Source organism: Sesamum indicum, linkage group LG12, assembly GCF_026168435.1.
Source record: "Sesamum indicum cultivar Baizhima isolate 11 linkage group LG12, ASM2616843v1, whole genome shotgun sequence".
NCBI lineage: Eukaryota > Viridiplantae > Streptophyta > Magnoliopsida > Lamiales > Pedaliaceae > Sesamum > Sesamum indicum.
Genome location: NC_142668.1, coordinates 4,371,738 through 4,386,123, shown reverse-complemented (window position 1 = coordinate 4,386,123; position 14,386 = coordinate 4,371,738). Strand labels below are relative to the sequence as shown.

The following is a 14,386-nucleotide window of genomic DNA, read 5'->3' as shown; positions in this document are numbered from 1 at the left end:
TTGAGGTTGATGTCTTTCCTACCAATACCACAGGCTACCGTTGCCTCATATTAGACCAACATACTGATTAACTCATGAGTAGAATTCCCAAATCCATTTGTGTTCTAGTTAATAATAAATAGGCTGTAGGATGGAGAAAGTGACTGGAGGATCACATCGATGTATTTGTTATTATCAAGCCCACTTTTGAGATTTTTGAGCTTCTCCACTAGAGATAGCATCTTGACCCCATGATTTGTATAGGGGACTTGTTACCTTTTCGAACGTCACACATTCTTCAGGCAAGGATCCTTCTAGCAAGGCCGTTAGGAGCGACTTATCCAAGATATAGCCCTGATTCTCTAAATCGAGGATAATCCCAAAAGTCAATTAGAATGGTTGTTTTTCATTCACCAATCTTTATCAAATAATATTAAATTGACAAATACGATAAGAATTCATTAAGCTAGCATCGTTTTTTGTTGTGCTTACAACTTACGTGGAACGGGGTTTTATCACAACAAAATGCCCACATACAGAAAGGTTAAACCCATGGAGTTAGGTTGTGGATAGGTTTGCCAGCTATGAAATGAACTTCTGAGGCTCGATTTAAATTGTTCCAAATTGAGGACATCGAGACAAGGTATCGAGGTTCCTATAAAGGCTTACATTAAGTATTGCAGTAGGATTTCATCGGTATGAGATGTAGGTTATCTATGCTGTTTTAGTAGGTTAGTTAGCGAGATAGTCAACTAACTAAATTGATTCCTAGAAAACATCATATAGAAGCCTTTTAAGGATTAGTCGGTGTAGTTGGGATTCTTGATATGATCGTATGAGATTAGTCCTCGGACTGGAGTAATCATGGCAGTTGTGTGCATACGAAGATTGTATCTTGGATATGGCAAGCGGTAACTGTGTCATAAGGTATAGTCATCATAAGTCTTTTCCAATGTAGTCGAAGCATATAGAGGGATGGTGAATTACAAGATAGAATCCACCCTGTGAGTACTGTGATAGTAGTATCTCCTATAAGTTTTCAGACCCGTTTATGCCTTAAAATCTATGGCCACAATAGCTAAATGAATGGGATAGATTTCTGTGTTCAATTAGTAGGATAAACAAGGACTCAAGTTATAAGTATAGTTGCCTCGTCCAAGATGGGAACCGACGCCCAATTCCATACCCTAGGCTAAGGCTGATACACGATTGATAGTAGACCCATACTCGTATGAAATTCAGAGCCTAAATGTTCATGCCACAATTCACCTAAACTCTAGTAACATGGATCCTTGCTAGATGGCCACCCATGATGACGAACATTTCTGGATATGGGATAATATGAAAGAATTAATTAAATAAAACAAAATTAATTTTTTGGGTCACAAGCCAGGTCTGATTGAGGGTGAACCTAAAAAGTCACACACAAATCACTGATTCACTATGGAAGCAATGGAGTTAATTTGGAATTAATTTTGAAAGAAACAAATTGATTTAATTGAATTAAACTAATTCATGGAGAAAAATAAATGATGAAATCATTTATTAGGGATAATCCATTGGATGGATAGCCCAATAATTGGATTAATTAAATTCTGGACTTAGCCTTTTAAATTAATTAGATTAATTTAAAATAGGCTTGAGCTAATTAATTTATAGACTGGATTCATTAATTAATTAGCACATGGACTTGTTTAATTAATGGATTGGATTCATTAATTAATGAAGATAGACTTAAGTTAATTAATATGACTAATTAATTATTTGGGCTTGATTAATAAATTAGATTTACTAATTATGCATATTTATGCTTGTATATATTTAATTGGATTAAATATTTACATGAGATTTCTATTAGGTTTTATATTTAATTGAATTAAATAATAAGCCCAATAGATTATTATTGGATTTGATTTAATTTATTGGACAAATTAAAACAAGCCCAATCTATGTATTAAGTGTGTGGAGTTTAAAAAACTAGGCCTTTTAAACACACTGCAACACTATGTCAAAAAGTTCTTTTTCTCTCTCCAAATCAAGCTCCTTTCTCTTTGTGGCTGAAAGCCATGAATTTTTCTCCTTTTCTCCATGGATTTTGAGTCCTCCTTGAATGAGGTTCAAGTTGAGAATGAGAAGAAATCATTTACACTAATCCATAGTGCAAAACGATTCAATTTCTTTCCATCAGATCTAATTCTTTGTAGCAAGAGCGTTAGATCCATCTTCCACGGTGTGGTTGAAGGGATAGTTGATCGGCCCAAGAACGCGCTAGCGGAAGCAAGCGAGAGAGTAAAATGTTAAACTCATACATAAAAAAAATTAAACGGTCCAACTAAGGGGTGTTCCTTTGGTGTTCTCAGGCGTAATATGAAAATAAAGATAGAGACAAATCATAGAAGACTAGTGGACCAAATTTCTTTTAATTAAATTAAAATAAATTCAAGGCCCAACGAGTTTGATTAAATCCAATTTAATAAAATTCAAACTAAATTCAGCCCAATGTCATTTAATCCAATTAAAGACACAAGCCCAAAATGTCTCTTAATTAATAAATTCATTTTATTAGTTAATTAAGACATGCTCAATTAAATTAATCTGATTACTTTAATCTTAGACTATTCATCCAATGGATCATCCCACAATAGATAATGCAATTATTTACACCTTTTGGAATTAATTTCTAATTAATTCATTGTTCTTCCTAGGTGATTTATGTGTGATTTTTTAGGTTCACCCTACCTAAACATGGGCTAGTGTGAATACAGATGATTAACTAAATGTAATCTAATTAATCATCCTTGATCACCCATTGATCAAGAAGACCCGTTACAATGGGTGGTCAACTTGCAATGGTTCATGGCAGTAGAAATTAGGTGAATACATGTGTGAGCATTTAAGCTTCCGAATTCTTTGAAGGTACGGTCCTTCTGTCTCCCATCTCCCAACTTTAGGTTAGAGTATGAAATTTACTGTCGGTTCTCATCCTGGACTAGGCATCTAAGCTTTAATACATGAGACCGCATTACACTTAATTGCTCAACATAAGAATCTGTTTCCTATTCGATCAACCACTGTGGCCACAGGTTTACAAGGCGTGAACGCGGTCCAACTACATGGGTTGTCTAAATGGTCTGTGGGCTTTGTTGTGATGTTAGAAAATTTAAACATTATAACTTAGCACCACAAAGATAAGGCCAATAGTGAACACTCATTTTTATTAACTAAATAATATTACATTATATCGTGTATTGTCAAAATAGATTACATCCAAGCCAATCTAATTGGGTTTCTGGTCACCAATTCTAACAATCTCCCAATTGAACTGAAGCCAATCACCCATCGACCTCAATCCCATCTTATCAAGATGCTGGATATAAGCAATTTTGTGACACTGGTTAAGTTACTGGATCTGTTGTGTTTTCTGCGGAGTTGACTCGGTCCATCTGAACGTCACCTATGCTCCCTATCTCTCTAAGTAGATGGTGGCATCTAATAATGTGTTTACAACGGTGATGAGATTTCGGTGACGTTTGCTTGTGCTATCAACCGTTGTCAACGTAGAAGATAACCACCGGCTCAACAATGCTAGGTACTACACCCAACTATTAGATGTCGTTTTTCATTCGAATCGCTTCCTTAGCTGCTTTTGAAGCCGCTTTGTATTAGCTTCTAAGGTGGAATCCGTTATGGTAGCCTGTTTGGAACGTTTCCAAGAAACCACACCACCATTCAACGTGAATTTAAAATTGGTTTGAGACTTGGATATTGGAATGGGTGATCAAAAGCCAATTGAATTGGCGGTTTTGAGAACCATTCAAGCAATCTTTATTTAAAAAATATTGTCCCGATGAATATAGTAAGTATTCGTCTTCGACACACGTGTCTGTTGTGCTTACCAAATTACGTCAAACACTATTTGGACGTCACAATAGATATCCACAGACCACCTTAACAATAGTGCAACACTTAGACTGCGCATTGGATGGCTGGAATGAAATCAACTGTTTAGAATTAGGTCTAAAATGTTCCAAGTCAAGGACCTCACAACTGGGCATTGAGAGTCCTATTGAGACTTGCATTAAGAGTCGCATTAATTTGGTGACTGTTGTGTTTCATCGGCGACAGACACGGGAGGTCTATGCTATCCTAATAGGTCAATTGGCTATGTGTCAAATCGACTAAACTAACTCGCAGGGATTGTCATATGCAAGCCTTATAGGCTTAGTCAGTATGACTTGAGTCCTCGGCTCCAATAGTACGGGAGTTGTTCTCAGACTTGAGGACTCACGACAGTCACGTGCATGCGATGACTGTATCTTAGATTTGTTCAAGAGGTGATCGTGTCTCAAACATGTTCATCATAAGCCTTGCCTAGTGCATTCAAAGTATGTAATGAGGACGGTGAGTTCCAAGAAGAGGATCCGTCCCCTGTCAAAACGTGATAGAGGTATCTCAGATGCACTTGGAGATGCATCTACACTCGATAAAGCTATGGCCATAGTCAATTGTTTAATAGGAAGAAGTGATTCGTATGTCGAGCAACTTGGCGTAACGCGATCTCAATTATTAAGCATAGACGCCTAATTTAAGATGAGAACCGATGCCCAATTTTATGCCCTAAACTAAGGCCGAGAGACGGTAGACAGAAGGACCGTACCCGTATGGACTTGGGAAGAACCTAAAAGTTCACATGAATTTTCGCCTAGTCTCTAGTGTCATGGACCTTTGCTAGACGGTCACTGATAGTGACGGGGCTTTCTTGATTAAGGATTGATCGAGAATTATTAATTAAATTGGACTTAATTAATGATAGTGGTGGAGATTGGACCAAGTCTATCTGAAAGGTGAATCTAAATACTCACACACAAATCATCGAGAAGGGATGAGGAATTAATTGGGAATTAATTCCATAAATAATTGGATTACTTATATATGAAATGGATCCATTGGATGGATAAGCCCAAGGATAAATTAATTGAATTAATTTATATTAGGCTTGCCCTTATTATTTAATAAGTTAGACTTATTATTTAATAAAGGGTTATTGGGCTCATATATTTAATTAGATTAAATATATGATGAACTTAATTAAGTATATTTTAATTAAATTAAATTTAATTAATTGGGCCTTGTATTTTAATTAATTAAAATTGACCCAAGCCCATTAATTAAATTGGTGAAAATTGTTAGAAAAGGAAATTATTGACTAAGAAATTCACTTTTGGAAAGGGCCATGTTAGTCATCCTTTATTTGGAATAAAGGATTTTAATACTTTGTGGATGTTAATTGAACCTAGATATATTTTAATGCATCCATTCAAAGTATATATATGTATATTAGTTATTTGAAATAACTAATAAATGAATACATAATACATAAAATAATTTTCTACACCCTAACTCTACCTCTCGACCGCCCCTCTTGAATACACACTTGGTGTGTAATTTCCTCCATAGTTTTTTTCTAGCAAAAAGAACTAAGAGATCCCGATTTCGATGTGATTTGGACACAACTTTAGACGATTTCTGCATTGAAATCTTGTGTAAACGAATCAAACGAAGGTGGTTCAAAGTAAATCAAAGAAAGAGGTAATTCTTGATTTGCGTTTTAGTACCTCTCGTATTTATTCAACCACTAACCTCGTTAATTATGTAGTCGTTTATTATTTAACTACATCGAATGCCCGAGAACTTCAAGGGTACACCTCTTGGAATTATGATTTTATTGCGTCTCTATTTTAATTTATGCATATTTTATTATCGCCGCTTTCGCTTGCGCAGTCCCGGGCCGATCCACTCGTACCTCACGGTGCCATTCAAGTGGTATCAGAGTCCGATTCGATGTAAGGGCTATGATTTTATGTGAATAAGCATGATAATACGTTTTTTATTGCTTTTGAAGCATGATATATTTTTTGCTTATTCTTGAACAATTATGTGAGAAAATTAATTTGTTTAATTTTTTGCAATTTTGAATGATTTTAAGTATTTTATGAAAATTGGATTTTCTGATAAAATACGTATTTTAATTTCAGTTTAATGTGTAAAAATAAAAAAAAAAACTAGCATTGTAGTAGTGCACTGTCGATGGGCAATGTATGGCGTGCGCGCAGCCGAGCAAGAGCCTGCACGCGCGCTGAGCGAGCATAGGAAAGTAGTGCGCGCAGGCCAGCTGTGCGGATGCTAGGCTGCCGCTGTTGCTGACGGCCGATGGTTGGGCCGTTTTTCATTGTTTTTCAGAAAAATTGAATTTTTCAATTTATGCATATTTTATAGAAAATATAAATTATTATAGATTTAATGTTTGAGAAAATACAATTTTGTTTATTTAGTTTACTTGCGTGCATTGGATGCACGAGGCTCAATTAATTAATTTGACTTAATTGCGTGCATTGGATGCACGAGGCTTAATTAATTAATTTGATTTATTCGCGTGCATTGGATGTGTAGCACCCCCTACTCACTACATTTAATTATCAGTATTTCATCATTTCCTTAATTACAACTCATTCTATAAGTATTTTTTTTTCAACCCGTGAAATAAGTTCTATTTTATCAATATAATATATAAATATTATAAAAGATAATATATACCGCCATAAATTTATATTTACCCTCACCAGATGTCCTCATGTACATAGCCTTAAGGGAAAATAGTACCAGAATTTTAAACACAAACCTGACAAAAGATGAGAATATCTAACCACCAAACAGCCAAAAACTCCGACTTCAGATGTTACAGCTGATCTACCTAATAAGAACAACGGCATGGCTCAAAATCTGATGTGGCTAGTCAGTGTGACCTATCTCCTGAAAAGCATGTGGCAAGGAACGAAATGCCTACTCAGTAAGTATAGCTAAAAAGCCTATCTATATCCACACAAGTAGCAAGTTACGTACAATGCAATCACATCAATTAAAAAATATTAGTCGTATAGCAACAACAAATGTAAAGAATAATACACACCCATAATTGTAAATCCATCCATGACATAATATTTAACGTTATCTTTATTGTCTAAGGGCCCTACTTACTCTAGTTGGAGTACATTAGTCAATATTTTTGTCGGTCATCATCATCCCAGTCAATGTTGTATCATATACAGCACAAGATACCCGTTGTATGTGATATCCCCCAACTTCTATTCCAGTATATAGAAATATCAGTACAGGACATCACAACAAATATGGCATCCCAACACCACCATATGTAGCTAACAGCATGGGATACTCCTCGCTACCCGGAATGCCTCGGTACGCTACTTGTCATGGTACTTAGCTTAATTCATTTATTTTTCCACATCATCATTAATCACATTATCGTAAATCATTGACTATGTTTTCAACTAAATAAGCACCATCTTTTATTTCAATTCACAACAGCACCACCATTAACTTCATCATTCTATTCTCTATAATAATTACTTTCTCAGTAATAACTTCTTAATTCGATTTAATGCAATAATCAATTATACGATCACATAATCATACCACTCACACGTCCATACATTATAATGACATATAACACATAGTAACAATTCCACCGGTATTAAGGTAATCCAACAAATAGTCCACAACTAAATATATAAACAACAAATATACAAAATTAACGTATATAAATATAAATCCAAGTTCAAAATCAAATCTAAGAAATCAATATATATTATATATACAATACTGCACATTTAAATATATATATATATATTTAATTAGCTATACTTACCACAAATACCAAAATGCTTCAATTAACACAAGGGGCTGCTCAACCCTCTATTTGGTCGTCACGTCCTATAATAGAATATTATACGTATAATCAATATATATAGAATATCATAAACTCTAAATAAAATATTATATAATATTCATACATATTCCACCAATATTTTAATATTTCATCTATATTAAAGTCCAAACCTCTATTCTATTTTTTTTTTTTTTTTTGAATAACTACACTTTCTAAGCTTTTCAAATATATATTTAATTTATCAACTAACTCTTAAGAATTCATTTAATCAAACTCCTTATATATATATAACTATCGTTTATAATATCATCCCTAAAAGAAACTATCACTAAAAACTTTATTTTCTCTTTTTAATAACATAATATTTCTTAAATATAATTTTCGAAATATTTCTATTAATTTTCTTAAATATTGAAATAAAAGAAGTTTGCTACATAAGGACTACTGTAAGTTTTTACTCGCTTTATTTTAATTTCTGTATTTTATTTATTAATGGTATCAGAGCCATGGTAGTAGTAATTAATACATTACAACCACATTACAACTAGGATCATCAGGCAGGGATAGGATAATTTTACAAGATAATGAATAACCGGCAACCTTTCATAAAATTTATATCCAAATATAATACTCCAAACTGCCCCTAAAAACGCCTTCAACACGGCTATGACCGGGGTCTTACCAGGAGCCATATATTTAGAACATAATTTTTATGTCAAGGCCAGTCATTATTATCCAACCTATAATTTTGATGAGTCCTAATTATTCATGATGCCAAATTCATGCTAGTGTAATTAACAGTTAGGAATCAACACATGAATCGGTTAGCCTATAAGGCTATCCATGAACAATAAAATAAGATAATAAATAAAATACAGAAATTAAAATAAAGCGAGTAAAAACTTACAGTAGTCCTTATGTAGCAAACTTCTTTTATTTCAATATATAGAATTACAATGAGAAAGGATCACTCAACACATGAGCAGAAGAGAAAGAGAGAAAACAAAAGAGAGGTTTCTTCCAAAGTTCTGCCCTTAACACTCTAAACACCTGTATTTATAGGATACAAGGGATCCTATTCTACAGGGGTCTAGCCCTACAAACTACAGTAGAAACCGTGTATTACACAGTATAAGACCGATATTTCTGGAAAAAGTGCTACAGTTACAATAATAATTGAACTAAAAGTCAAAAATGAATAGTAGAAAAGCCGAGATTCCTGGCCTCTTGTCTGTTTTGACGTCATTGATTACGTCATCTTATTAATTGCTTATTAATGCGTCATTTGACACTGATAATCATGCATTGATACCTTCTTTAATCAGATTTTCTCCCAGTTCTTGCCTGATTTGAGGAAGATTCTTCCATATCCTTCTTATGAATTTTTTCTACCAAGGTTTCCTTGATAGCTTCAAAAATATCCTCAAATTCCACATCATTTGGATCTTGAGCATCTTGCATGAATTCGGATGCCATGGTTGAATCTGATTTGGTGGATTTATTATCCTCACCAAAATGTGCCATAAGGTCCTTTTTCATCTCTTCCACATATGCAGCAACCATCTGCTCCTTAGTCAGAAATTCTGACTTCATTTTGAATTTCCTTGAGATATGATCGAAAGGAGATGGGGTAGCAATATCTTCCTTTTGATTTTCATAGACGCTAATTTTCATCTGTAGGAGATCCATTATCTCTTTTCCAAATATTTCCTTTGTATTAGGATCAGTTTTCATCATCTTATCCCAAAATTTTATATGGGATATTCTGTATAAGCAAGGAATTCCAGCCTCTGTCTGACCAATTTCTGGCGTCCATTTCCAGATCCAAGGTATTGAAAATTCAATGAAGAAGAAACATGAGGCTATTCCCTCTATGAACAGTTTAGCTTCTTGTTTCTTTATCAATTGTGGTGAAATATCCACCCATTTATCAAAAAAGAATTTTATTTTCTCAGGTAAAATATTTGGAGTGGGACCAAAATAGTAAAACCAGTGTATAAACCAGTGCGGTATATCAGTGTTATAAACATTGGCACAAACCTTTATAAACCAGGAATGTTTGTGCTTATCATTCTCATAATCTAACACCTTCATAAAGGCATCACAATAATCCCAGTAATTATATTTTACTGCTGACTTATTGATCAAAATTTCTTTATCTTTCATAGGAGAAATTCCCCAATCTTCCAAAGGTATAACCTTCTTGATAATCATTTTACTGAAATTATAAATTTCTTTATTTGTGCTCGTAAAATGTGATATTTCACATGAGCCATTTTGAACAAGTATTTGTTCATAAAAATATCTGGACTTATAAGTCCTTGCTGGTAAGGATGAATTATCCAAATACCTTTGCATTAAAACCCATGGATCATTTTTCCATTTCAAATCTTTTTCTTCCAAAAGAAATATAATTTCTTTATGTTGGGTTTTTGAAAATCCAATATTATTGGATTCAGATTCTTCATCACCAATTATTTTGGCATACGAGGGACTATCATTCCCTTCAGTTTGAGATTGCTGACCTTTCTTATATTCCAAGAATGCCTGGTATTCAGGATCTTGTGATAAATCCATAGCTATGAGCTTTTGTTTTCCATTCTGAGATATAATCTCAGGTATTTTGCCTCGACCACCTCTTCCTCTATAAGAGGAAGATCCCCGACCTCGGGAGTTCATGCCTGTCATTTGTTAAAATATTCCCGAGTTAAGAAATCTGGAAGACTATTATCTTCTCCCTTTTTATAGAATATTTCAAAATCGAATGGGGCTAATTGAGCCTGCCATCTTGCAAACATTTGTTTAGAAACATCATGTTTAAAATCTTTTTGAAACATGAATTTGGCTGCTTTGCAGTCTGTCATAATCACAAATTTTTGATTATATAAATCATCTTGAAATTTCAAAACACATTTGACTATAGATAGAATCTCTTTTGCTATAGTTGCATAATTTTTCTGAGAATCATTCCATTTTCCTGAGTGGAATCTAACAAGATATACTTGTTTTGTTTCAGGATTTATCTGGGTTAATATTCCTCCAAACCCTATATCAGATGCATCAGTTTCTATGATCTTTTTCCAATCTGGATTACTTAACATTAAACAAGGAAGTGTTTTAACTTTAGATTTTATTCTTTTAACAGCTTCTGTATGAGCAATTGTCCATGGCTTAGGATTCTTTTTCAGTCTATCATATAAGATAGCCGTATCTTCTATTAAATTTTTATAATAAGGAGCAATATAATTTAGACTTCCTAAAAATCTTTGTAATTGAGTTTTATCAGTTATTTCATTTGGAAATTTATCAGCAAAGTCAATACTTCTATTAATAGGAATAATGCTTCCTTTTTCAATGATATGACCTAGAAATCTTATTCTTGTCTGGAATAATTCCATCTTTGACTTAGAGATTACTAAACCATTTTGTATAATTAGACGTTTAAATATATTTAAATGTTTAAAATGCATTTCAATTGTTTTTGAATAGACTAATATATCATCAATATATACTATTATAAAAGTACTATAAGGAGTAAAAATATCATTCATAATCTTCTGAAATTCAGAAGGAGCATTTTTCAAACCAAATGGCATAACATTCCATTCATAATGTCCAATAGGAACATTAAATGCAGTTTTATATCTATCAGATTTATTAATTTGTATTTGCCAATATCCTGATTTTAAGTCAAATTTAGAAAATACTAAACTATCATAAAGTCTATCAAGTAGATCTTTTTTATTAGGAATAGGATGCCTAATCCATTTTAATGCCTTATTAAGTGGTTTATAATTTATAACTAATCTTGGAATACCTCTTTCAATTTCAGAATGTTTATTAACATAAAAAGCAGTACATGACCATGAAGATTGAGAAGGACTTATTAATCCTTTTTGTAGAAGAGATTCAATTTCTTTTTTGCATAATTCTAAGTATTCAAAATTCATTTGACAAGGTCTCGCCTTAGTAGGTATATTCTTTTCATCAAAAGAATCTTCATAAGGTAAAGAAACTATATGTTTCTTTCTATCCCAAAAAGCATTAGGATGATCATTGCAAATTTCTAAAGAAAATTGATTTTTTAATAAACTAATTTTATCCTGTAATTTAGGATTCTTCAACTGTTCTTCGATTGTTATAATGTTTATTTCTTGTTTTAAGAAATTAATTTGGTTCTGTTTTGCTTTAATATTATCATAAATATTATGCAACATTTTACTAAATGGTTCGACAATAAATTCAAGAAATATATCATCATTCTGGAAAGTTCCTATAATTCCTTTACTATCAATCTTTTTTATTGGATAAATGTTATGTAAGAATGGAGTCCCAAGTATTACTTGGTTAGTTATATTCTTAGCAAGAATAAAACTTTGAGAAATACATTTATTATCAATGCAGACAAAAGCTTTAGGAATTTTATACTGTATTTGGAGTTTATCACCTCCAGCATGCCATAAAGTATGACTAGTTTTATGAAAATATCTAGTTGGTATTAATCCTTCCTGAATAACATTCAAATCAGCACCACTATCAACAAGAGCTGTGAATGATTTTGTATAATGATTATCAATCAAAAGAGATATTTTTATATACCATTTTTGGGATATAACCATTTCTATGGTTGATAAAAAGTTTTCAGAGAAAATATTATGCTCATCTATTTTTAGTTTATTATCATTTTGAGATCTACTTTCTAATCTAGAAATATTTTCTAAGTCAGAAATTCTAGATTCCTGAATAGTATTTTTATCTTTCAATATTTTAATTTCTTCTTTTAGATTATTTATTTCTTTATATAAATTTTGAAGAGATATATTATCTTCTGTATATTGATATTTACTTCTAAGTTGATTCATTACCTCATTCATATTGTATGATCTCTTTGGGTTTATAATTGTTCCATTTAAGTCTTCTTCTGTATTATAAGAAGTAGAAGTACTGGATTCAGTATTAATCTCATCAATAATTTGCATTCTTAATTTCGGATCTTTAATTGCTTTTAATAATTCAAAAGCATGATTTGAAGTAAGAACATTAATATTCATTTCTGAGAATTGGGAGAGTATTTTATACAATTCCGATTTTTCAATATCATTTTTACTATTAATATTATTTAGTTCTTTGGGACAGGCTAGTCCTAGGCTACAAGGTTCACATTCTGAACTTGATTCTGAAATATTTTCATTTTCTGACACATTTAATATTTCTTCTTCTTCTGATTCAGAAGTACTTATTGATTCTGTTTCTGTATTTTCAGATTCTGATTCTTGTAAAGTTTGTATTATTATATTCTTTATATCATTTGATATTTCAAGATTATTAATCTTCTTTTTAGTCCATCAGTATTTTGCAGTATGACCTAATTTCTTGCAAATCTTACAATATCTATTTTTATATTTCGAATATTTCGGTTTTCTTTGAGATTTTTCTTCTTTTCTTTTATTCTTTTTCTCTATATGCTTCTGAGAATATCTTCTATGTTTTGACTTATAAGGCTTATTAATTTTATGGTCCTTACTAGTAGTAGGATTTTCTAAACCAAATTGTTGACAAAATTGTCCTAATTGTTTCCTCTCATCAAGGTTTTGTTTTTTAATTTGTTGACTAAGCTTTATTTCATTACACAAAGCTAATCCTTCTTGTATACAAGTATCTATTAGAGCTCCGTAAGTATAACTTTCATATGGAATATTAATCTGGTCTTTTCTTAATTTTTTTCTAATCCTTTCTGCAAATAGACTAGGTAGACCATCAATAAATTTTGATTTCCAGTGTATATTATTACATTCTGGTAATTCCATTACTCTACTTAAGAAAGTATCTTTATACCATCTGAAGTCTGAAAGTGTTTTACACCTTAGATTTTGTAGTAAAGTTCTAATAGTATCACACTATTATCACTAAATCTTCCTGTAAAGTGTTAAATAATATTAACAGCAAGTGTATAAACTGCATTTTCAACTAAATTATTATTTTCTTGTTTAACAGTATTGATAATACTATCTTTATCTTGTTGAGATAGATAATTATCCCACCAGCCTTTAAGTTGTCCAGTAAATCCAGCAACAATCATTGCTGCAATAGTTTTATCTGAATTATTACTATTTTTGCAAATAGTGGAATACATAAGCATTCTATGTACCGTGTTATAAATCTGTTTATTAGAATATCCATCTATGTTCCATTCATAAATCTTATTACCTGAATAACTAATATCTATTGTATCAGTATATTCTTCATGTAAAACATCCATAGGTGTTGGTCTATTATAATAGAATTTGCTTTGAATAGGTTTATCAGCCCATTTGTTAGTAATTTTATTGATTTGGTTTTTAAAAACTTGTTTATGGTTGGTATTTTCTATCAATTCATACTGTAACTCTTTATCAAGAGTTTTTATACTTAATTTACTGAATTTTTTTTCAAGCATTTTTTCTAATTCATGTATGGGTCTTATTTTGAAATCAGATATTACTGGAGGAGGCTGAAAGCTAGGAGATGCTTCTTTTTCCTCAGATTTTGTTTCTATTATGACCGGTTGTATATTATTTATAGCTTTAATAATCATTTCAATTTTATTATGAATTGATTGTATTTGTTCTCCTAAAATATTAAGGAATAAATTTGTATAATTTTGTTGTTCAAACATATTATTAA

At 31.9% G+C, this 14,386-nt stretch overlaps 1 protein-coding gene across 4 annotated transcripts in view; it reads left to right on the top strand.

Annotated features, from left to right (window-relative positions):
• Positions 1 to 10,905, top strand: part of LOC105179979 (protein CASP-like) — a 46,645-nt gene extending 35,740 nt beyond the window's left edge. For 2 of the 4 annotated variants that reach the window (XM_088876414.1, XM_088876404.1), the window contains 2 exons: positions 5,761 to 5,822; positions 10,740 to 10,905. The gene's annotated coding sequence lies outside the window, so the exon portion shown is untranslated. The remainder of the gene's footprint in view (positions 1 to 5,760; positions 5,823 to 10,739) is intronic. The other 2 variants (XM_088876413.1, XM_088876403.1) reach the window with 1 other exon arrangement.
• The last annotated feature ends 3,481 nt before the right edge of the window (positions 10,906 to 14,386 follow it).